The sequence below is a fragment of the Acinonyx jubatus genome, chromosome A3 (genome assembly GCF_027475565.1).
Source record: "Acinonyx jubatus isolate Ajub_Pintada_27869175 chromosome A3, VMU_Ajub_asm_v1.0, whole genome shotgun sequence".
In the NCBI taxonomy this organism is placed as follows: domain Eukaryota; kingdom Metazoa; phylum Chordata; class Mammalia; order Carnivora; family Felidae; genus Acinonyx; species Acinonyx jubatus.
Window position 1 is genome coordinate 105244697 of NC_069388.1, and position 25983 is coordinate 105270679.

At 40.1% G+C, this 25983-nt stretch overlaps 1 protein-coding gene and 2 long non-coding RNA genes across 6 annotated transcripts in view; 2 read left to right on the forward strand and 1 right to left on the reverse strand.

The window, feature by feature from the left end:
- Positions 1–3913: 3913 nt before the first annotated feature.
- Positions 3914–19182, forward strand: LOC113592501 (uncharacterized). Its single transcript, XR_008289563.1, has 3 exons — positions 3914–4943; positions 12225–12326; positions 18676–19182. It is a non-coding gene; the product is annotated as an uncharacterized LOC113592501 (long non-coding RNA).
- LOC113592497 (uncharacterized) lies at positions 15303–25260 on the reverse strand. 2 transcript variants are annotated; one of them, XR_008289562.1, is made up of 3 exons: positions 23722–25249; positions 21209–21285; positions 15303–20507 (listed from the first exon to the last, which is right to left on the reverse strand). It is a non-coding gene; the product is annotated as an uncharacterized LOC113592497 (long non-coding RNA). The 2 variants fall into 2 exon arrangements; XR_008289561.1 differs by having other exon boundaries at positions 15303–21285; positions 23722–25260.
- The window catches only part of SLC8A1 (solute carrier family 8 member A1), a 390461-nt gene continuing 387755 nt past the window's right edge, over positions 23278–25983 (forward strand). For 2 of the 3 annotated variants that reach the window (XM_027033627.2, XM_027033626.2), the window contains exon 1: positions 23278–23442. The gene's annotated coding sequence lies outside the window, so the exon portion shown is untranslated. The remainder of the gene's footprint in view (positions 23443–25983) is intronic. The other variant, XM_053201001.1, reaches the window with a different exon arrangement.

Sequence of the window (25983 nt, forward strand, 5' to 3'; positions counted from 1 at the left end):
AGAGAATCTTGAACGCACAAGAGAGAGAGGCAAGGGGTTTTCACTGAGGGACAGATTTCTCACCAGAAACTTTGGAGGCCACAAGGCAGTGTACTGATATGTTCAAAGTGCTGAAAGAAAACAACTGTCCATCCAGAATCCTACATCTGGCAAAATTGTCCTTAAAAAGTGAGGGAGACATTGGGGTGCCTGGGTGGCTCAGTGGGCTAAGCGTTTGACTCTTGATTTTGGCTCAGTTCATGATCTCATGGTTCAGTTCATGAAATTGAGGCCCATGTGGGACTCTATGCTGACTGTGTGGAGCCTGCTTGGAATTCTCCATCTCCCTCTCTCTCTGCCCCTCCCCCGCTTATATTCTCTCCCTCTCTCCCTCCCTCTCTCTCTCAAAAATTAATAAACTTAAAAAAAAAGAAAGTGAGGGAGACATTAAAATATTCCCAGATAAACAAAAGCTCAAAGAGTTCATTACCACTAGACCTGCCCTGCAAGAAATGTTCAAAGGAGTCCTGCAGTGTGAAATGACAAGACAACAGATAGTAACTCAAAGCTATATGACAAAATAAAGATCTCAATAAAGAAAAATAAAAGGGCAATTATAAAAGCTTATATTCTTGTAACAACTGTGAAGGTTGTAACTTCACTTTTTGTTTTCTACATGATTTATGAGACTAATATATTAAAAGAAAACCAATTATTAGTCTAAAAGCTCATGTCATTATAACTTTGGTTTGTAACTCCAAGTTTTGATTTCTATATAATTTGAGACTAATGCATTCAAAAGAATTATTAGGTTATATTTTTGGATACACAATGTAGGCAGATGTAATTTTGTGACATCAACAACCTAAATGGGTAGGGATGTAGCTATAAAGGAGAAGTTTCTTTATGTTATTGAAGGTAAGCTGGTATAAACTCAAAACAGTATGTTTTAACTTTAGAGTGTTAAATATACTCCCCAAAATAACCACAAGGAAAATAACGAGAGAACATACACAAAAGAAAATGAGAAAATAATTTAAACAAGAAAATCAACTAAATACAAAAGAAAGCAGTAATACAGAAAATACAGGACAAACAGAAAGCTATAAGGCATAGAGAAAAGAAATAGGAAAATAACAGAAGTCCTTCCTTATTAGTAATTACTTTAAATATAAATGAATTAAACTCTCCAATCAGAAGACAGAGATTAGAATAATGGATAAAATCACATGATCCATCACATGTATATTCAGTTTACAGGATACCCACCTTAGACCCAAAGAAACAAATAGAAGGAAAGTGAAAGGAAGGACAAAGATATTTTATGCAAATAGTATCAATCAGAGCAAGGATGGTATATTAACATCAGACGAACAGACTTTAAATCACAAAAGATCATGAGACAAAGAAGAGTACTATATATTTTTAAGCTTCAATACAGCAAGAATATACAGCAATTGTAATCATTTGTGCACCTGATGACGGACCATCAAAATATATGAAGCGAAAACTGATAAAATTCAAGAAAGAAACAGTTCTACAATTATAGTTATAGACTTAAATACTCCATTTTCAATAATGAAAATAGAACAACCAATAGAAGATAACTGAAGAGATAGAGAACTTAAACAATACAATAAACCAACTAGCCAGGCATATACAGAAACCTCCATACAACAACAATAGCACAACACAATCTTCTCAGTGCACCTAGGACATTTTGCAGGAGAGAGCACATGTTAGGACACAGATTAACTCTCAAGAGATATAGAAGGATAGCTATCATCCTTCTACAAAAGTAACTTTTCCCACCACCTTAGAAGGTAGAACAGAAGTAAAACTGGAAATTTCACAATTTTGTGGAAATTAAACAATGCAAGTGAAATTAGGAAATACTTAGAGATTATTGAAAAAAAAAAAACCTTATCAAAACTGATAAGATCAGGGGGCCTGGGTAGCTCAGTCAGTTAAGCGTCCGACTTCAGCTCAGGTCATGATCTCACAGTCTGTGAGTTCGAGCCCCGTGTCAGGCTCTGGGCTGACAGCTCGGAGCCTGGAGCCTGCTTCGGATTCTGTGCTCCCTCTCTTTCTGCCCCTCCCGTGCTCATGCTCTGTCTCTCTCTGTCTCAAAAATAAATAAATAAATAAAAAACATTTAAAAAAAAACTGATAAGACCAGTAAAAGCAGTGCTTAAGGGGAAAATTCACAGTCATAAGTGTTTATATTAAAAAAAAAAAGAAAGATCTCAAACCAACAACCTAATTTTACAACTTAAGGAACTAGAAAGAGAAAAGACTAACCCTCAAATTAGCAGAAGGAAGGAAATAATAAAGGTTAGAACAGAGACCAATGAAATAGAGTAGAAAAATAATAGCAAAAATTAATGAAATCAGAACATGGTTCTTTGCAAAGACTAACAAAGTTAACATTTAACTCGGTGGACTAGGAAGGAAAAAAGAGAAGACTCAAATTACTAAAATGAGAATTTAAAATGTGGACACTACTACTGACTCTATAGAAGTTAAAAAGATATTAAGAGGGTACTTTGGGGGCAGCTGAGTGGCTCAGTCAGTTGAGTGTCCAACCCTTGATTTCCACTCAGGTCATGATCCCAGGTTCCTGGGATCGAGCCCTGTGTCAGACTCCACACTGAGTGTGGAGCCTGCTTGGGATTCTCTCTCTCTCCTTCTGCCCCTCTCTTCCACTCACAGTCTCTCTTTAAAACAAGTAAACAAACAAACAAACAAACAAAAAAGAGTACTTTGAACAGTTGTACACCAACAAATTGGGTAACCACTAAAATTTAACCAACTGACGTTTGGTAAGTGTTCCTCACACATGACATTAATACAAAAGCTAAGTTGTACTATGGTAGTCTAGGAGGGTTGGGAATCGGACAAATATCTAAGCTACTCCAAAATGGTTATGGAACCAAAAATCAAACGGAGCTGATACAGCTAGCTGGGATTACAACAGGGATTGCATTTCAACTTAATCTTCTTATCCTAAAGCAAGTATATTGTATCTGAGAAAAGGGAGTGAAAGAAAAGAATAAAAGGAAGATGCTCAAGAAACTGAGAAGCGCAAAGGAGTAAGAAGGTAGGTAATGAGAAAAAAGGAGAAAGGAAGGGATCCAGGGAGACAAGGAGAAAGCAAGAAACAGTCACAGCAACTTGTAATCAAACAGTAAGAAGTTTCTAATCGTTTCCTCTTTCCAGCTGCAAGACTTGGGCTCTGGACCATCTTTCCTGTTACTTCTCATACACTTTATTTAACGTCACTAGGGACACTGCAGGCTGATGTGTCTGCCTCAGGTCCTCTTCAGAAAATTGAACAATTATGAATAGGGCCATCATAAGAAGGAAAGGACGGCAAAACACGGGCCATTATTAGTGAAATAGACACACGTAAGTCATGTTCTGTAATTGTTACTCAAGACCATTCATGTTACAAACCAATGTTCCTCAACTGTGGCCACATGTTAGAATGGTCTGGTAAGCTAAAAAACAAAACAAAGCAAAACAAAATAAAAAACCCCAAACTCCACCCCTAGAGATTCAAATTTAATTGGTCTGAAGTAAGGAGGCCTTGATATTTTGTGGTTCTTTTGGTTTGTGGTTTGTTTTTTTTTTTTTGGTTGGTTGGTTTTTTCTTTTTCTTTTTTCTCCTCCTCCTCCTCCTCCTCCTCCTCCTCCTCCTCTTCCTCCTCCTCCTTCACCTTCTTCTTCTTCCTCTTCTTCTTCTTCTTCTTCTTCTTCTTCTTCTTCTTAACTTCCTACATGATTATAATATGATCTGGAGCTTAGGACCACTTTTACAGAAAGACAATTTCCGAAGTATGCTACATGCATATTTATTGCTAAAATAATTAATTTTGATTGTTATGAACTATTAAGCTTTTATTTCCCTGAAATCAAGGGGAATTTTCTGAATGCTTTGATCTCATTCATCTGACAGCAAAAACAAAAACAAAACAACACTATTTAATTGTTTCTAACACATGTTCAAGGCACTGTGTCACAACTTTTGTATCTTATTTTGTTTCATTTTAGCCACGACCTTACAAGGACCTCAAGTCAACCTTTCATTGCATTTCTCAAAAGGCATTTTAGTATCTTGTCTGCAATTGGTACTATGCTATTTGTATGGAATACAAATTGGTGAGTATTGAGCCTATAACAACCCCATCCTTTTCTCCCACATTCATAGAAGAAAACTTACCTATTCCAGAAACAGAACAAACTGTTTACGGCTACTGTCTTTCTCTGGTCTGCTACGGATGAAGCTTCTGGCAATATGAATCACTCTGCTTTTGAGAAGATACAGTGAGCATATACATATCTTCCTAAATCCTTACATCTTATTTTAAAAGACTGTTAACATTCTTAGTTGTCATCATAGCAAAGCTTTAAGATTTCTTCTGTTTTCATAATCAAAATGCCTCATGAAGCACTTGAGTGAATGACGGGATTTCCCAAAGACAAGTTCAGGCACTTCTGATAATACTCCCAGAATAGAGATGTTGGAACCAATGAGTGGAAAGAATCCTGGAGCTGCATTTGGAAGATACAGACTAAAACTGATCTGGAATGCTTCCAGACTGCATGACCTTATGCAGATCATTTAACCCTAATGATTCCCAACGTCTTTGGAGATGGTAGTTCCTGCCCCAGTTAGCCACCAAAAGACACAGTGAGCACAGAAGAGTTACTCTTTGTAGGCACAATTTTTCACCTTTGAAAAGAACAGTGCAAATGGGTATGTTTGTTCCCCTTCCTCCTGTCACTTGTCTCCACCCCTCTCTGCAAGGTGCCCGGAAAACACCAGCACTGCTGACCCAGCTCTGTGGGAACAGAAGATTCCAAGTGGCTGAGCAGGTCACCCGGTGCAGACAGGTGGAGGACAGAGATTGGCCTGGGATAAAGGAACCAAAGAAGACAATAGGCTGAAAGAATCAGAAAAGGTAATGCATGTCTCCACCATGCTTTCTAGAATTTCTTTTGAAAAACATTGAAAGTATTTATTTCTTGTAAGGATATATATCCTATTACACCTTGAAGTTTCCTTTATGGAGTAATCAAAAGCTTCTCAGAAGAAACAGAGGCAAGGCTAACCAAAAGAGACTACAATAGGAAGCTCATTTAAAAATACTAAACCGTATTGGGAGAGAAAATCAACACTTCATCCCCAGATGCTAAAAATACATGACAAGTTATGACCAACAATACAGTACCAGGAACAGAAGGAAGGAAGACAGTGTTAGGAGGCCCAATATGCTTATTGACATTTGTATGCCTCACTCTAAAGGAAAGAGGATGAGGTCAAATACAACGAACGTGTTTCCAGCATGCAATCACAAAGTAGCACGAGCCCAGGGAAACTTCTTACATGTCACTTAATTCTGCATATTAAATTAATCATGAAATAGTAGCTACTTCCTGGCAACGATACTATTGGTCACGAGCTGTCCTATTGTTACCTCAAATAATTTTCAGTACATTTCACAAGGTGATTACTATTTCATGCCTTCCCACCGTCATCTGTAGATTGGAAAATAGAGATGCCGAGAGGCAAATCACCAAGTGTACTGAGTCTAATGCATTATTTGTTTGCTCTTTATTTATTATCATTTATTCCCCTTGGGATCAAAGATTTGCCTGGATTTAATAATTAACCATAGAAGACTGCACTTTTTCTTCTAAAAAAATATTTTTAAATTTATTTTTGAGACAGAGACAGAGCATGAGTGGGGGAGGGGCAGAGAGAGAGGGAGACACAGAATCGGAAGCAGGCTGCAGGATCTGAGCTGTCAGCACAGAGCCTGATGTAGGGCTCGAGCTCACAGACTGTGAGATCATGACCTGAGCTGAAGTCGGATGCTTAACCGACTAGCCACCCAGGCACCCCTGTACTTTTTCTCTTAATGAACAAACCGTAAAGGCAAAAATTGAAAAAAAAATCTATTTCTATCTCCTTGGTTTCAACTAAGTAAAAACTGAGGGACTTCTATGGCCCACACTAAATTCTTCTTATAGCCAGAAAATCATAAAAATAAAATTCTCAGTGGAAAGAAGCAGGTTTCTAAATTAATAATAGAAGTAGTATAATTATTATTAAGGGAATCTTCTTTTATTAGGAGAAATGGAACAGCAGTATATTTATTCAATTAATATGTGTGTTACAGAATTATTTTAGAATCCATGTTTATTTGGGAAAAAGTATAACGCCTTTAACAAAAATACTTTTATTTTGCAGTAAGTATAAAAATAAAAATGTAAATGAGTAGTTTATGTAATTTCTAATGCTAAAATAGCATTGAACTGTATCACTGGTGGTATTGACAATCTTAATTAAGAAGTCATTTAATGATGATGTTAACAAATCTGGCCAATTTTTTGAGTCAGACTGACACTACTCAAGACACAAGCCTAACTGGTGTTCCCTCAGTAAGATGCAGAGCAGAATCTATAAAGGAACATCTGATGCCAGTGATAAAATTAAGGTCAAGGACTTGGCAAAATATGTTATACACTGTAACAGATGTTCCCAGATGAAATCACATTTCTATTAAAATCTATACAGATGCTCAGTTGATAGAACCTAGAATCTCAGAACCGTAGAACCAGAAGGGATTTTTAGAGACTAGCCATTCCCATCATCTTAAAGTTGAGGATGCTGGGGCTCCTGGGTGGCTCAGTAGGTTGAGCGACCAACTCTTGATCTCAGCTCAGGTCGTGACCTCACGGCTGGTGAGTTTGAGCCCCGCGTGGAGCTCTGCGCTGACTGTGTAGAGCCTGCTTGGGACTCTCTCTCTCCCTCTGTCTCTCTGCCCCTCACTCACTCATGTGCGTGTGTGCTCTCTCAAAATAAATAAATAAACCTAAAAAAATAAAATAAAACAAAGTTGAGGAAACTGACACACAAAGCATTTAAGTGATGAGCACAAGGTCCCACGGTTGGTTATGTGTCCGGACTAGCGCTCAAGCCCTTTCTGTGATTCCAGTTGTCTGTAACTATGACAAATGAAGGGACGTTTTTAATATTTTAGTTAAAAACATATTTAAGGTGAATTATATTGTGTGGTGAGACTAGAGACAGGAATATCAACCCAGACCATTGTACCTTTTGGATCTTCCCTGATTCTTGCTCTTGGATATTTACTCTTACGTTACACAGTAAATTGTATTTACCCTTAAATTACACTTCTATTTCCCCCTAGAGTACAAATCCCAAGGAACGCTACCATGTTCCAGGCCTTAGGAAGACGCCAAACTAATATTAAATCTGCAACACATTTTTTTCAATTTCAGTAGTACTATTAAAGATCAGCAAATACTAGCACCATACTAGTGTGTGGGTGGTACCTAATGCAGATGATGGGTAAACACTTTCTCAGTTGTTCTTTCACAAGATTTAATATTATCCAGAGTTTGGGTGCTCAGAGTAAACTTCTGTGAATCGCAAAAGATGTGGCAACAAATGGGCAAATACCTAACACTACCAAAATAAGAAGCACTGCAGTGAACGTCACATGCTTTTTCCTTCATAGAGAAATCAAGTGGACAGTGACACAACACACGTAGAGAAAAAGCATGTAATTCTGAGATACATACAACTTCTCACTTGTGAATTGGTAAGACCTTATCATAGAGGGGGAATGGTGAGTTCTATTATAATCTCTATCATCACGGCAGGAGGGATTCCGACCCCAGCTCTTCACGGACCAACTGGGATAGATTTTGTAGAGGAGAGACACCAATGAAATGAGGAGAATGAGCCTAACTTTAATCCCAATAACAAAGATGCAAAACTAATGATCTCTTTCCATTCTAGCCAATGGCAGAACTGGCTATTGTGGCCAATAACCTAGAATTTAGCATGGATTCCTTACTTGTACCCATCCCCCGCCTCAAAAGAAAAAAATCATTCACCTTTATCAAGACTACATCTCACTATCTTAAATTCACTTCAGTGGTTCTCACATGTATGGGTTTCAGAATCCCCTGGGGAAACTGTATTGGTACAAATACAGAGGCCCATGAGCCCTCCTACATCAAGGGGCCTGGGCCTCTGTGGGCTTTACTAACCATCCACACGATTATGGTATGCAACAAATGTGAGAAACACTACTTTAGGGTATGCTCTTAATTTTCCTCTCCCAGATAATTGCACTCGCTTCTTAATTGTTTTGCCCGACTCCAGCTTCTTTCTGTACCAATCCACTCTTCAGCCAGTCAACAAACCTGAAAAAGTCCAAACTTAAAAAAAAAAAAATTAATGGCTGCTAATCACACTTGAGAGTAAGTCCAGATTTGTTATGCACTCAACGCCCTTCAAGATTTGACTCTTGTAGGGGTGCCTGGATGGCCCAGTCAGTTCAGCATCCGACTTCAGCTCAGGTCATGATCTCACAGTGCATGAGTTCAAGCCCTGTGTCGGGCTCTGTGCTGACAGCTCAGAGCCTGGAGCCTGCTTTGGTTTCTGTGTCTCCCTCTCTCTCTGCCCCTCCCCTGCTCATGCTCTCTCTCTCCCTGTCTCAAAAATAAATAAAATCATTAAAAAAAAATTAAAAAAAATATTTGACTCTTGTAGTCTTCTCCAGCTTGATTTATCATCACTCCCCCTTAGGTGCACAGTGCCTTCCTGGAGTCCAGGTCATTTACCATCATTCACATACTCATTCAAAAATTATTTATTGAGCTCTTAGCATAAGCACAACGCTGGAGCTTATACTGTGGATAAGGTGGTGAAGAAATAGAAATCATACCAGTTCTCAAAAGGTGAAAAATAGGCAAGTGAACATACTTAACTTCATTAGAATTTTAATAGATGCTCGAAAGAGTAGGAGGTTGTTACAAAAGCATATATGATGGGGGCCTCACCTAGTCTGCGGCTTTTCAGAGGTAGCTCCCTCAAGCAAGGTATTTTTCAGCTAATGCTTGAAGTTTTTATAGAAATCAAAAGATAAATGGCAAGAGGTGCAGAGGGGCCTTTAAACATAGGGAACAGAATGTGCAAAGGTCCAGTGGTGAGAGGAGAACATTTTCAAGGAGCTAAAAGAAGGTCATACAGTGGTACATCCTATTTGTGGGGAGACTTTCCAAGATCTCCAGTGGATGCTTGAAAGTGCAGTTGTACTAACCCTACATATAATACGTTTTTTCCTACAATACATACCTATGAGGAAGTTTAATTTATAAAGTAGGCACAGTAAGAGATGAACAACTCTTAATAGCCAATAATAAATAGAACAATTATAACAAGGTACTGTAATAAAGGTTATGTGCATGGGGTCTCGGTCAAAATACCTTACTCTGCTCTACTCACCCTTCTTTTTCTTGTGATGACGGGAGATGATAAAGTGCCTATTTTACTAAGATTTGCAATATTGAAAAGTCCATGACCTAGAAGTGTAAAACAAAATGAAATTCAACCTATCTAATATCAAGAGAAAGATCTTTCATATTAACACACATAACGACTATTGATCTCCAGAGAACCTATGTGTCAGGGATTAGAGGCTAACCGATCTTATCACGTCATACTATCAAATCTGTACGTGGAGGACGCTGCAATCCACAACCTTCTGGAAAAGAGCCTGCAACGCAAAGAGGAGGTAACAGACCCTACATGACACAGACAGAAAGTGGGAAGCCTGGAGCTCACGCTCAGGTCTCGGACTCTATGGTTCTCATTCACCCCTTAGTGTGCTGTGAGCCTAATGAAACAATGGAGCTGTATTTGGGGCTGAAGAAGTGGATGATGATCTCCACATTCAGATACAAGAGTACTAATGGGAATTTACTCTCTTTTCTAATTAATTGAGAAAAACATGTCAGAAGAGATGGAAATTTTGAGTTAATTGGTTCAGGGAAATGAGATAACTTGATTGAGCAAGAGTACGGGATAGCCAGTAGATGTTTATTAGAGAGGGAAATGAGCCTCACCTAGAGTCCTGGGGAGAGTCCTGGCGGGCTGGGCCTGAAAAGCATGGTTTCCGCAGAAGGGAAAGAGTGGAGACGAGATTGCAAAAGGAGATACTCAGCCATGAGAAACTGTTTGTGGCAACGTGTGCTTTGCAAGTCTGCCTTCCTGGCAAACTTAAGTTTACATCATCCATCTATCTCCTTGCTTTATTAACTCATTCACTTTCTTCTTTAATTCCAAAAGCAGATCTGATTGTTTGCTACATAACTTGCATGCCTCTAGGTGCTGGCCATATAAAGACATAGTGGCACACCCTTTCCCCTCATAGAGCTGTTTTATTTTTTTTAAGTACATTCAATTGCGGAGCCCAACGTGGGGCTTGAACTCACTGAGATCAAGACCTGAGCTGAGATCAAGAGTCAAGCCCTTACCTGACTGAGCCACCCAGGTGGCCCTTTCCTCATAGAGTTTTACATCCAGGGGACAGCACAGAACCATAAACCAGAACGTGTAATCTTATATGACAAGTCCTAAAATAGCTGCTAAGGGTGATTTGGAGACAAGGCAGGCGGGGGGGGGGGGGGGGGGCGGGAATATTAAGAAGTCAGAAGGAGTATTTTTCAAGAACTCAGTCTTGAAGAATGGGAATTAAATGGGTAGAAGAGATTAAAAAGGTTTTAAGTAAAGGGGTGCCTATGTGGCTCAGTCAGTTAAGCGTCCGACTCCTGGTTTCCGCTCAGGTCACGATCTCGTGGGTTGTGAGTTTAAGCCCCACATCAGGCTCTGCACTGACAGTGCAGTACCTGCTTGGGATTCTCTCTCTCCCTCCCTCTCTCTGCCCCTCCCCTGCTCATGCTCTCTCTCTCTCTCTCTCTCTCTCTCTCAAAATAAATAAATAAATAAAACTTAAAAAAAAATAAAAATGTTTTCAGTGAAGAGAATGATATCTGGGAAATTCTTGAGGACAGAGGCAAAGAGTTTGATAGGACCAGAGCAGAAGATGCTTGTGGGCTTGAAATGAAAGATGAGACAAAAGAAGCAGGCAGGTGCCATGTCACTTGAAGGAGCTTGGATAGCAAGCTGGGGATTTTGAGAGAAACCACAAAGCTCTGGGAAGCCACTAAAAGATTTAAATCAGCAGAGTGATAAAATCAGATACAAGCCTAGTAAAGATCATATTGGATGCAATGTGAGAAGAAGACAGGAGGAAGTCCAGGCAGGAGGCATGGAGACCAGTTGGAAGGCTGGTCCCAAACCTGAGTGATTGGGCAAATGGTTATGGATGTGGGAACACAGGACAAGCAGTAGACTGGATTAGAGAAAACGAGTTTCTATCCCAATTATTTTCCAAAAATTCCCATCATCCCTTCTTTAACATATTAAGGAGAAGGAAAAAATATATATATAATTGGTAAAGAATGGATTTGGTTATTCTTGTGCTTATTTTTTGGCCCCAATCTGAATGTAAGCTTCCAGGGGACTGCGTTTGTTGTAAATCCACAGATGCCCGACACCTGAACCCAGAGGGACCCTGGCGGGCAATGTTCTCACCCCGTTCCCTCCAGTCTCCACTCCTCAAGATTTCAAAATATAGGAAGGCACTTTTTCACAGTGACTTCATGATGATCTTGGATGGGTAAAAACCTAAGCCTCTGTCAGGAATAAATGAACTCATTAAGAATATGGTTTTTACTTTGGTGCACTTACCTTTTGCCAAGTAGTGTCTGTTACGCCCAGATTCACATTAGCAGGCAGCATGAAGGAGAGAAAAGCAAAGCATCCACCACTTTGGAATGGATTTCTTACCTTCTTCACTGCGGATAAGGGGCATTATTGATCTGATTCGGCTAGGTCAATTAGCAGAGCAAACAGATTCCTAGACTGGAGAAAACGCTAAATGACTTTTGTCCTTGACCTAGAGAAATTACCTGGGCAACCAGAACTTCTGTTTCTATGTCTCCTAAATGAGCCTGGTAAGTGGTATACTATCCAAAAGAGTGAGTCTCAAGCCCAGCAGATTTTGATGTGGTTTGGGAACCACTGCTCCATGTATAAAGATCGTAGGGAGCTTTTGAAAGTGGATATATTTTATTTGGGCTCCCTCCCTCAGAACGGGATAAGCACAGTCGGTGAAAAATAATGTGAGATTCAAGCAAAATGTAAAAATATCTCCATAAATGAATGTTAGTGATTTCAGGAAACTATAATGCTGCTGTAATAAATAATGCTCGGTAACAAAAATATTTGGTTATTTCATAGTATTATTTGCATGAGGAAACAGCATTAATTATAACACTTTCGTTTTCTTCTTGTATAGCAAGTGGGAGTCTCTGGTAGCAAACATAAGAACCCAACTCTACAATCTAAGGAGAAAATAAAACTTGTGGAAGGTCACGGGGGTGACTCATGGGAATGAAAGGTAAGGTGAGAACAAAGCCTAGAAGACTAGAAACATTGGACTCTAGGACGTGGGTAGTAGGAGCCAACAGAAGTCTCCAAAGGGGACAGTTGGAAAAAGTAAAATTCTTATCAAAGCCAGTGCTGTTAAAAATGATGTTCAGGGAGTAACGAGCCGGCAGGAAAAGGAGCGATGTTTAAGAAGAAAACGTGCTTTGGAACTTCTGAGAAGCAGTCATTCAAAATGCATAGACTTTAGTTCTTCAGTTAGTGTTGATCCCTTGATGAATTATACTCATTTAAACCTGGAAAGAGCCCAACAAATATTCTATATAAAGCACATACCTCAGAAGAAGACAGCATGAGGAATAATAATAATGTTTTAAACCTGGCGGTGCTACCTTAATTCCAGCAAAGTAATGAAAGAACAAAAAACAAAGAGGAAAAAAAAAAAAAAGAAACAGGTTGAGTTGTGCGATGATAAACTTACCAAGGGCTCACAAGTCACACTAGGTCGGGGAGGGGAGGGCAGTGAAGAGAAGGAGGTGGAGGACGAGGAGGAGAAGAAACCTACCTTTTAAGTGGTAAAATAAAACTTAATTTTGGCAAAATGTATAATGAACTAAAATTTAGTTCCTTTCAATGTGTGTCAAATTTTCTTAAAATAAATGCCCTTACAGGGCCATGAATGATATCCTGCCCCACCCAATGGATAATGTGACTTAACGGCTGTTTAGTTCAACAACATTTTCAGACAATAATTCACATCACACTTTAGTGTTCATTGTCACCGAATTGAATCCAGAAGTCTTGATGATATGATGATAGAGTTTATAGGACCAATTGTATGAAATGAAGCGTGTCATTTTCCTAACACCACAGTAAGAAGAGTCTCTTCCATTGTGAGACCTCGCGCTCAGTCTTTCGCTTATTAACCTTGTAGGTTTAGGCAATCATTCTGACCTTTTTACGTTTCAATCTCATCATACAAAAGGAGACTATTACCTTATTACCAACCCTGCTTATCTCATAGGATTGTGAAGTATATGGGGCACAATGATTGACGGTAAAATCACTTTGCAGATTCTACAGCACCTTGTGAATGCAAGGGTTAATTGTAGATACTTTGACGTATTACTTAGTAGTGAGCTTCAGGAGAAGAATTGTAATGTTTTGGATTTCTTGACTAGAGGCCGTGAAAGCAACAGTCAGAGAATTCACGTACATCACAACCTTTTGAAGCAACATTTCACAAGCCAAAACAACTTTCTGTTTGTTTGTTTTGAGACAGAGAGAGTGTGAGCAGGGGAGAGGCAGAGAGGCAGAAGAAGAGAGAGAATCTTAATCTCCGCACTGAGTGTGGAGCCCTGTGCGGGGCTCGACCTCTTGACCATGATATCATGACCTGAGCCTAAATCAATAGTCAGACACTTGACCAACTGAGCCACCCAGGTGCTCCCAAAACAGCTATTTTGAAGAGTTAACTTCAAGGTGCTAAATTTATATCGTAACCCTTAAAAAGAAGTCATTTATGTCTGTGATGTATGTATCTCTATACACCATTTCTTTTTGAAGGCCAATGTGAAACATCACTAAAAAAAGCTGCAGTTGCAACACCACCTTTGCTATGACGGCGCATGAGCATAATTAATACTGCATACAAATGCCGTCCCTAAGTATTAGATAGCGAGCTCACTGCCGAATTGTTCTGAAAATGATAGGGTACGCTTCTTTTAGGTTAAATCACTGAGAATTTTTTTAATTGCCCTTTAGTAGAAATCATACGATATTTTTAGCCTAGAGAAAACAGAGTCTGTGGGAACCACCTTCTCCCACCCATGTCTTGGCAGTGGGAACTAGTGTCTCAGATCAAGACTATTTACTTATCCCCATGGTAACAATGTGCTCTTTCTTGCATAAATCCTAATATCATAAGGACCTAATGGTTCTTTAGTATGGCATCTCAACCCCAAAATAACTATGCTGATGTGAAATATAAATGTTCTAAATAGAACATTTTTTTTAAATTAAAAGTTAAAAGCTATTGCTATGATGCTAGAAAGTTTGATGTAGCCTTTTCAGTAGAAAACAAACATTTTGGAATGAACCCTCTGCCATTTCTGAGTATGGACGCTGGGCCTTCAAAGAAGTGATTGAGTTGGGCCTTTCAATTTGTTACTTGGCAGAGGATCACGTGGGCAGGAGCAATGTTGGGGTTGGGGCTCTGAATAATGTCCCCATACCCATGCAGCAACAGTCCATGAAGACACTGCCTGGGTGCATGGGCTGCCGGGGTTTAGAGGTCATTACCCTCTTGTTTTCCAGGCTTAACAAGAAATTAAATCCCTAAAAGCTTCATCTACCCTGAGACCTGCTTACTCCGAGGTTGCTAGATATATTAAAGCACACTGGCTAAGATTTCAAACCACAAGGAAGATTAATCGATTTGGGATCCTCAGAAGAAAAATGCTGCATGAATACCAACAAATGGTATACTCTATTTTATCTCCTGGTCAGACCTCACACCTTTAAGCCTCCAGGACTACACGCCCATGTTAATAAAAGTAGTGCTCTATGGAACGGACTTCCTTCCATACGACGACATTATAATTTTGTTCGAGAGAGTGTAGGTGGTGGTGGAGATAATTCTATTTTTCCTTTGACAGCTTCCCCTCCGATGTTTCAAATGCTTTACTGTTTTCAAGGGCTTCATGGAACAAATAAAGTCACTTGGCATTGTCACGAAGAGGAGCGTTTCGATACTCTGGAGCCAAAGATTGTACTCCAAATAATGTGTTTCTTCCCTTGGCATTATAAAAGCAACCAGATGAAAAAGAGGGTTGCACATCTGAGTGTAGAAAGCAGAGAAGAGCTACAGCAAGGGTAAAGGCTGCCCAGGCTCCAGGCTGACTCCCGGGGTTTTAAAATAAGTGGGTTTTTTTTTGTTTGTTCTTGGTTTTTGGGGGGTTTTTTTGTTTTTTTTTTTTTTCAACGTTTATTTATTTTTGGGACAGAGAGAGACAGAGCATGAATGGGGGAGGGGCCGAGAGAGAGGGAGACACAGAATCGGAAACAGGCTCCAGGCTCTGAGCCATCAGCCCAGAGCCTGACGCGGGGCTCGAACTCACGGACCGCGAGATCGTGACCTGGCCGAAGTCGGACGCTTAACCGACTGCGCCATCCAGGCGCCCCTGTTTGTTCTTGTTTTTGTGTTTTTAACTGAAAGCGTCTAATGAGAATGCTAGCTGGGAAAGATCGGGTGAAGGAACAAGTGAATGTTAATCCCCACCGAGGTCAGGAACTTTATTTTATCCGTGTTTGTATTCCATGTGGTGATTGGCCCATCAAGGCCTTACACAGATATAGGCAGGAAGGAAAGAAGGGAAAGATTTATGAACCATCAAGTGGTCATTTTTGTAATATAAACAGGAGAAAGATTTTTATTTTAAAAAATGCTATTATTAAGATATCCTCCACAAAGCATACGTTTGAGGAATATTTCTTACGTAGTTACGTGTCTGTCTTTATGTGTCTGTGATATATCTGTGTGTGATACATGAAGTATGACTATAAATAATGAGGCATAACGAAACACATATTTTGAACAATATATTTGTGTTGAAGTGGAGTTGAATTCAATCAGGTTATGCTGAAGTAGTATTGAAATTCAATATCAAATGTCGCGATTATAGATTGTTCAACAGAAAATATTTATTGAGCTGCTTCTACGGTCTGTATTGATAAAATAACAACACTGTTAGGGACCGGGAAGAATGAAATCACTTCGCCCATAGTCATACAACTCCAGAAAGCAGAGAACAACTTGGCTGGCTCTTGAGGCAATGCCCACCCAAGACCATTTAAAGTTGAGGCATTCTTACCTGCCCGTTGTACAATTTGACTTTGGAATATATTGTTTCTTTTTTTCTGAAGGAGCCTTTTGGTCATTGTAATTTCAAATCATGATGGCTCAGAAGCTGTCCTTAAGAATAAGAATAAACTGAAGAACTTTTTACCTCCTCCACGGATAGTATCGGCGTCTACGGATGTAGTGTGACTGTGGCAGCAGAAAAAGACATGACACGAGACAGGTTCTCAATGAGTTCAGACCTGGAGCCACTATTGATTGTGTTTGCACTTATTCTCAGCTGCAATCACTCAGTCTCACAGTTGGACAACACCTCTCGTCCAAAATAAACCTTCCATTCTTGATTGCTCCGTATCAGGCAGCTGCCATTTCCAGCTGTTTCTTGATCAGAACACATTGCTTTAACATTTGCCTCTTTATGTGCTTGAAGCAAATGAACAAGCCCAGGAATATTTGGAGACATTTTATGACACGTACCAGTGTTATTTGACTCTGCAACAAGTTAAAAACAGATCACAATGACTAATGCCGACACGGAAGAACGGTTGTTTCCACTTACCTGTGTCTGTGGATAAGAAATATGTTGAGTTTTTTGGACCAGAGAGTCTCCTTCCATCATGGTTAAAATTGCACATGCAGGATGAAAAGACTGGAGAAAAGCAGAATGATTTATTGAACTTGTTGCCTTCAGAAAGCAATCTCATTAAAGTAGCTTGTAGGTAGTCCGAAAGTATCTCAAATAAAATAAGCTCCATTTTGGAGAAATATATATCTTCGTGTAATGTCTGTGCATTTTTCTAAACACTCATCATGCCTTTTTCCTACGTTAATGCATAGCGTAGATGACATATACAATATTTTATGGGCGTAGACGGCTGTGTGAGCCCCTGGGCATGGTTACTTTGTAAGAAATGCTTAGTAACATGCACTTTTGCAAAGTCTTTCAACTTGTCTTTGAACCAATGGCCAAGTGTGTTTGGAGAAATGCTTCCCTGCCTTCACAGCCTCATAGTTCTCTGTTTTACCCCTCAGTTCTTCCAAATCAGTCTCGTTCCAACTAAGCCTGACGGGATGCCTCCTCGTTCATCAGTGCCTTTAATCACCTTCTCCTGCAAAAATCACTAGGGTCCAGCTGCGGTGTTGAGAGAGAATGCTATGGCATTCCAACATTTTCTCTCTACTCCGGTGTCCAACAATTGCAGTGAAAATAACTTGTAAGCAATTTCTTCCCTTTAATCTCTTCAAGCTCTCCCTATACCTCAATGAAATATATGCAAAACCAAAACAAAACAAAAAACTTCTTCATTATATTTTACATTAGCATTAATGTCTCTGCCTGTTCTCTAGTGATAAGCCCAGGGACATGATCAAGCTTAACTAGGCTGTCTACACAGGAAGATAGAATACACTTTAAATGATACACTATTACAATTAGTAAATCCTTTTAAACACTGATTTTTTTTTTATATAGTCAGTGTCTGGTGACAAAAAATCCTAATAACAGCAAAATCTGAGTAGATTAATGTCCTTAATATTTTTTAAAATTTATTTATTTAGAAATATTACTCTAGGAATTTATTTAGTATAGAACACCATATTAGGTACTATAAATAGATTATACAGTATATAATGGGCTCAGTTCCTGAAGTCAGGAATATTCTAATCCACTTACAAAGGAGAATCTACAGTTTCTGTTTATTTTTTATTTTTTTTTAATGTTTATTTATGTTTGAGACAGAGACAGAGCATGAGCAGGGAAGGGGCAGAGAGAGGGAGACACAGAATGTGAAGCAGGCTCCAGGCTCTGAGCTGTCAGCACAGAGCCCGACACGGGGCTCGAACTCACGAACTGTGAGATCATGACCTGAGCCAAAGTCAGACGCTTAACCGACTGAGCCACCTAGGCGCCCCTGAGAATCTACAGTTTCAATAGAGAGCAAAAATAATTGAATACTGTTGATTTTGTATTCTTTGATTTGTTTTTAAAATGTTTTTAAAATAGGACTAAACTCACAAGTAACTATGACTATACCATTTCTCTTGCTTGCTTCTACAGGGAGGTCCTTACATTCACATAGTCAAAAGAGTATCATTGGACACCTATGAAGGGTTTGAGACCTTAAAGCCCAGAAGGAATACGAGACCAGTTTGGGCTTTCTATTCTGTTGTTCAGGTGTTAATCATTGGAAGCACCTCCCCCCAAACACCCCCCAAAAATCTGTTTGCAAATAGTTTTTTAAAAATAATCCTTGCAGGAGGGCCTGGGTGGCTCAGTTGGTTAATCATTCGACTTCAGTTCAGGTCATGATCTCACAGTTTGTAGGTTCGAGCCCCGCATCGGGCTCTGTGCTGACAGCTCAGAGCCTGGAGCCTGCTTCGGATTCTCTCTCTCTCTCTCTCTCTCTCTCTCTCTCTCTCTCTCTGACATTCTGACATCCCGCTCACATTCTGTCTCTTTCTCAAAAATAAAAATAAATGAACGTTAAAAAAATGTTTCTTGCAGATCATGGGACATGAGTTCCAAAGCAGAGGAAGAGGGCTCATCATTTGCAAATGGCATAGAAGAACAAAATCAAACCCTGTGAAGAGCAAAAAAGAGATGAATTTACCCAAGATCATCTCCCTGGGTGCCACCAGCTCGGTTAGAGCCAAATCGTTGTTGATGACTTGAAAGCACCAGATCACGTAATCTGACATATGAGGATATACACCACATATAATCAAATATTTTAATAATGAAAACATCAAATGAATTAAATATCCTTATTATATTAGAGCTATTAGAATTACTTAAGAGATAGGCACGCCTGGGTGGCTCAGTCGGTTGAGCATCCGACTTTGGCTCAGGTCATGATCTCACGGTTTATAGGTTTGAGCCCTGCGTCGGGCTCTGTCCTGACAGTTCAGAGCCTGGAGCCTGCTTCAGATTCTGTCTCTCCCTCTGTCTCTGTTCCTCCCCCACTTTTGCTCTGTCTCTTTCTCTCTCAAAAATAAATAAATATTTTAAAAACTTTTTAAAAAAAGAATTACTTAAGAGATCTTCTAGAAGCAATCTCTGATGTTAAGCACAATGGTTCTGCATTTTCAAAGCCCTGGGAAGAATTTAAAATACAAGTGATCGTATAAGCATGCAGACAAATTTTTAAACTAGCTGAAGCCCCAACACTTCATTCTGAGGTGTGATTATACACTTCTACACCCCTCCTCCTCTTCCTTCTTCCCTTCTAACACATTAAATTTAATAGTGAACCTAGAAAGTAAGATGTCCCTTTAGGAGCAAAGAAGACATTAAGAATTTTCTTGCAGAGTTGGGGCGCCTGGGTGGCTCGGTTGGTTAAGCATCTGACTTCAGCTCAGGTCATGACCTCGGTTTGTGGGTTCGAGGCCCGCATGGGGCTCTCTGCTGTCAGCACCAAGCCCGCTTCGGATCCTCTGTCTCCCTCTCTCTCTACGCCTCCCCTGCTTGTGCTCCTCCCCCCTTTCAAAATAAATACATAAGCTTTAAAAAAGAAGAATTTTCTTGCAGAGAGTGCCAAGTAGGAACCCACCCACCCGCTTTTCTTTGTAAACGTTTGCTTTCAAGATTCCTATAGCATTCTATTACCATCAAAACTCATCAAGAAGGAAAATTAAGTCTCATAAAAAAAATCGCAACTTTGATTGTGTTGTAACTCCTCCACTTAATATACCCCAAACCAACATGCTAAGCCTGTCACTCAAGGTCCTTTGGGTTTCCTCCATCCCAAGCCTCAGCCCAGGTGGACTCCTCACAGTTAGTCAAACAGATTCTGTACCATATTGCCTCTTGGCTTTGACTCAACTTTGTCCACCTGGAATTCCTGCCTTCTTATCTACCATTTGTTCACTCAGGAACTCGGGACCTTTGTACTTGGTCCTTGGTCTGTGCCTGAATCTGTGCCTGTCTCAGTTCTAACCTTGCTTCAAGAGTGAGGAGTCTAATTCCAAGCCATGCACTTATTCCATGAAATCTTTCTTTCTCTCTCTGATCAAGAATAATTTATTGATCTATCCATTCCATCATTTATTTAGTTAAATATTGTATTGAATGCCTATTGTAGGCTAAGTCCTAATAATACAAGTGCAGGTGAAATCTGTTCCCTGACTTTGTGGAACTTGAAGCTGAATTGAAAAAGCAAACGGGTGAAATAGCAGTTACCCTAGAGTTATAGCGTGGGAAGGCAGAGTTGTACAACGTGTGCTCCAGATCCTAAACCGCACTGGAAAGGCCAGCGTCCTCCTGGAGGAAAGAGCAGCTGATCCGAGCCTTGAAGTTCAAGGAGAGTTAGCTAAACACAGAAGACAATGACGAATGTTCTACGCAGAAAGAAAAGGCGCAGGAAAATAGCATAAGAAATGTGAGGAAAGCCACGGCTTTCTACATAGTCAGGCTGTGCATGCAGTACAGGTCACTGGAGGTGGCTTCAATGAAAGGACCTGGGTGGGTGAGTGACCAGAGACGAGATTAAGATGTGAATTGTAATTGGGGCTCCTGGGAGGGTTCAGTCGGTTAAGCCTCCGACTCTTGGTTTTGGCTCAGGTCATGATCTCACGGCTTCAGGGGTTTGATCCCTGCATCAGGCTCTGTGCTGATAGTGTGGAGCCCGCTTGGGATTCTCTCTCTCTCCCTCTCTGTCTCTCTCTCTTTCTCTCTTTCTGCTCCTCCCACTGTCTCTGTGTCTCTCAAAATAAATAAATAAAAACTTTTTTAAAAAATATGTGAATTGCAAGGAAATTTTAAAACATCCCTGAGAACTAAGTTAAGCAATTTATATTTTATCCTAAACGTTTTGGGGAAAGACTGAAAAGTGTGGAGTGGGGAGTGGAAAAATCAGAATTGGAGTCTGAATGTTACCATCATCCACCCAAACACCCGCATCTGAAAAAAAATTAAAAGTCCACTTTCTGTATGAATTATGGTTTTATTTTTCTCCAAGAACAGGAAGTCCGGGGTGGGCAACTCAGTGAGGCTGTCAATACCTGAAGTTCTTTCTGCCTGTCTGGCCCAGCTTCCTTACCTCATAGGCCTTTGTCCTCTCCCTTGTCCCTTCCGGGTCACCACACAGCGGCTGTAGTTTCAGTCTTCAGGTTCATTCTTTGGGAAGGAAATAGGTGGTAGGGGGACAAGTGGGGCAAAGCTGACCCTGTCCCTTTTTACAGATAAAGACACACTTTCCTGAAGTCTCACCCAGGAGAATCCTATTTATGCCTATTTGACCAGAACGTGTGTTACACGGTTGTCCCTGGCTGCAAGGGGCAGTGAAAAAACAAAGTTTCCCTTTAGGAATTCTAAAGTAGAAAAAGGCAAGGGAAGAGAGGGCACTGAATGCTCCCTCGGCACAGCCGCCATCTGCTGGGTCCGCCACTGAGCTACATACGGTCAGCTTTTTAAACACCGTGTCTTAAAAAGTAACCAATTAACTAACTAAATATCATATCTTCATTTCCCTCGGATACATTATTTTTATATAGAATATATATTTGTATACAGATAACACATTATTATGCATACGTATAATGTGTAGATACTGTACAACATAAAATGCACCAATAAGTGGAATCTATCTATACATTTATGTCAGATTGAAGATATACAGATAATAATAACATAAAATGTATTACGATATAGACTCTACACACACACAAACACACACATATGTCTGATTGAAGGGAGGGAGGGGAAGGTTTGAATGTCATAATATTTTGAATGAAAAAAAAATTGCCCCTCCCTGCTCTGGCCTTAGTGCTTTGCACAGAGATTACTCAAATCCAGAATTCCTCCAACTTGCCATTAGTACAGCTATTTTGTACCCTTCCCTCTTTTACACAAATTTTAAAATGTACGCAAAGGAGAGAGGATAATATAATGAGTCCCCCAGCGACCAGTCAACCACCCGCAACAATGATCCTTTTGCCAATCTTGTGTCATCATCCATCCTTCTCCTTTTCCTCTGGAAGGCTTTAAGCAAACTTGTTCCATTTCAGTACACAAAAATGAATTATCTCTGCATACCTCGAATTTATTTTTTCTTCTTCAGATAAGAGAGTCTATAGGAATTTTAACAGGACTGGGAACAAAAAGGCTAATGGAAAAATGTTATTCGGGAATTCTCTCACATACGTGCGCGCACGCGCGCGCGCACACACACACACACACACACACACACGTCCGCGTCACAACAGACTGAAAAAAAGAGAGAAATTTTGAAACAGAGAAGCCAAATTTTCAGGAACTGGAAGGTTAAGTGGAGTTTCTACAGCCCCCTGGGGGAGGACCTCTCACCTAGAGCTTTATTAGCCGCAGCCAGATTTCTCCTTCCCTACCCTTCAAATTCCGGTCCAGGTTATGCGTCTTTTAAAGCATCGCTGACACTTAATAAATATAGCAACTAGTCTTCTATTCGAATTTACATTCTTTAACATTATAAAAAAGTTTTCTGAATCTCGAACTGTATGCTAGATGGTAGATTAGTAGGAATTGCCACAAAATCCTAAATGAGAAGCTGTGTCCGGAAGAACCTGGCCTCTCCTTCTGTCTTGAAGACTTTGATCACTCTGACCTTCCGTTGCTACCTTATCCTTTAAGACAAATAATTCAGAGTGTTCACAGCTCGTCTTAACTAAATAAATACATTAAGTATGTATGTATTCATTCGTGTACAAATTCACATCCATTTGTCCAGACATTCATTTTTACATTCACCATTCACTCAACATTTTTCAGGTCCTGTACCTATCTTATCGCTGAAATCTTTAAGGATGAAGACCAGACCGTGGTAAGGAGTTATAATTGTGCCTCTGTTTTCATAAGCTAAGCAAACCCACATCCTAAAAGCTCTACGTGGGAATCAGGGGAAAAGTGATTGTTCCCTAAACGTCCGGGGAGTAGAAATGCCAATCTGAAAGCGTATTTCCAAAAAGGCACAGTGGCAGGACGGCGGGGTGGGAAACGGGCCTGGCTGGAAGGATCTCTATATGTGTATTTTTATCGTCCATGTGTTGGATGAAGCGGAGAGCTGCCAGATAGCTTCTTTTCCGCAGCTTGGAGTTACTGTTGGGAACAGATCCATGTATGGAAGCGAAAGCCGAAAGGCACAGATAAGCGGAGATCCAGCTATGCAAACCATGTTTAGAGACACTTAAAGGACAAGCATCTCAGGTCCTCTCTTTCTGGTAAATTCGGAGCAGCCATCATACGGGGTCTTTTCTCACAGCCAGCCCATGCGGACCGAGCAGCCCAGACTTGACGGAGGTAGGTGCAGGGCTTTTGTGATGAAACTTATCTAAAGGAGCATTCATGAATATTCCTTCCTGAGCTCTTGATGTCCTTTAAGGGAAGCTGCCAAATGATATTTTGGAAAAAAAAAAAAAAAGACAGGAAGAAAGAAAGAAAGAAAGATTTGGGTTGGGGCTGGTGACTGAGAGGTATTTAACAGCTCTGCCTTCACAAGACAAGGCAGCTTGGTTACAGAGGGAAAGCGACAGCACGGAATTCCTGCCAAATCTAATCCCTTTGTCCGGGGTCACTTACCCTTTGGATTTTTGCGGATAGGAGTCTTCCCGGATATTGCCAGCACGTTTGGAATGAGCCACAGCTTGCCGTGCGTTCTGATGCCGTGTATTTTAGGCTGGGGTTGGTAGGATTTGCCCTTTTCTTCGCCTGCTCCTCCGAAGCCAGCAGAAACTCACACGTGGGGCTACTTCTTCCTTAGACATGGAAGGGCTGCTCATAAACGACATTATTATTTTTGGCAGGGGGAAGTCATTTTTGCAGTGTTTCTCAGCAGATCGGAGGTTGATTACATCCTGTTCAAAGATTCTTGGGTTGCTTTCACAAACACGGGTCTTGCGCAAGTGGCAATTGCTGAAGCCAGCTGAAGCGTTGGATGGTTCTCAGTGCCTCTAGCGTTTTTCTTTCTTTTGCATTAATGACTGGAAACAGGAACTTGGGGGGACACTTCCCCAAAGATGCTTGCAGCTGTCAGGGATGTGTTGGGAATAGTAGGTTGTGGCAGAGTCACAAAAGCCGTATGTCTCAGGAGTCCAAAGTAAAAGTATAAACGTGAAGACGAGAACAATAGTAGCATCTCTATGACTCTAGTCCATTTTCTGAAATACTGGCTAACTGCCAAATCTTATCGGTCACACCTCGAAATGCGACTTTGGCTAATTACCAAATTGTAACAATTAGACCATTAAAGCAGTTCTTTGAGAGTTGTTGGCAAAATCTGTGAACTCTTGCCAAGCACCTAAATGAAATCAAGGGACAAATTTACAGGTCGCACATGTAAAATGTGTGGGTTTTTCCAAAATTGAATTAAAGTAATTTTTCCACAAGAAAATGAAACGTAAATCCAGAATTTCTCTGGTTGAGAAAAATGTGTCTATATTTCAAGCAAGATTTGAACTCTTGTTCTTTAGGCTTTCAATCTTGTAATAGAGCAGGAGAGGAAAAAAAGAAAGAAAAAATTGGATGTGACATTTCCTTTCCTGTTGACAAAACATGACGTGCAAAATGCTTAATAAACAAGTGTAGGAAAATAATAAAAATGGCTTGTAATACTGACCAGGGAGATGTTCTTTGGATAAATTAGATAGTGGGAAAAGCAATTCGCTTAGGGGTTGTAGATAAGATGACTCTAGTGATGGAGTGACTTCTCTCAAATTGTGAATATTCCATAATACCAAAAAAAGTGGCAGAGAAGGAGAAAACAGGGTTCTATTCCCATAATAAAACTTCATCATTGTTAAAATAATTATAATACTAAAGCATGGATGTTTTCATCAAATTATTCCTTTTCATATCTATTCACCCTGACGGCACATGAAATTAACAACACATTCAAGCTTACCCTCTACAGATCTCTAAAATAGGCTATTTTATTCACCTAAAAATACTAATATTCTGATACTGAGAGAGAGAGAGGCAGGCGATAAACTTTGCTTTTTTTTTTAAACTAACACACACAAGGCGTTGTAACTTTCGCTAAAGTGGAACGGGCCTACAAAAGGATGGCTTTAAAATACTGAATTAAACACTACATACCAAGCAGCTTTTCCAAAGGAACAGTACAGCAGGAGTCTGGGCAATTTTCAATAAGCAAAAGGTTATTGTAAGTTATGTCACTGGTATTTGTGACCAGATGCAATGCATCTATGATGTCATTGACTGTTTTCTCATATGCTTACTGCCAAGTACATTTCAAGTATTCATTCCTCATGAGAAATGTCTGTTCCTGTTAGTCTTTAGTACGCAAATTTAAGAAGTGCAATATCAGTAATAAAGAGTGACTTATTGCTATTTTTTAAATAGTATGTAAAGATCCGTGAAAAAAAATGACAAATAAACTACTTGGCCTTTTGACTATGACTTCTTAAGCACTCAGTGATGACTATACATGTAGACAATCTTGGGGAGGTCATGACCTGAAGGAAATTCATGGTGACCAAGACTGATAAAGAAGTTGAAATGTATCCTAAGAACACAGAGCACAGATTTGAGGCTCCTGTGTATATGACGGTGCCAGACGGGATAGCTCCTGGGCCAGGTCACTCGGGCTCCAATGAGCAGGAAGAGCAAGTCTTTTAGGGGCTTTGATGGGGAACAAGTTCCCTGAACATTGAGGGCGGAGTTTGTATGAAAGTGATTGGAGAGGTTTACTTCTCCAGAGGTATGAAAAAGGATTTTGATCCACAGGAAAGGACATTAAGTTTCAAGGAAATGATAGCATTGGGCTACTTTTTAAAAATCCCCTGGGGGGAAAAAAGACAGAGAGGGAAACAAACCCTAAGA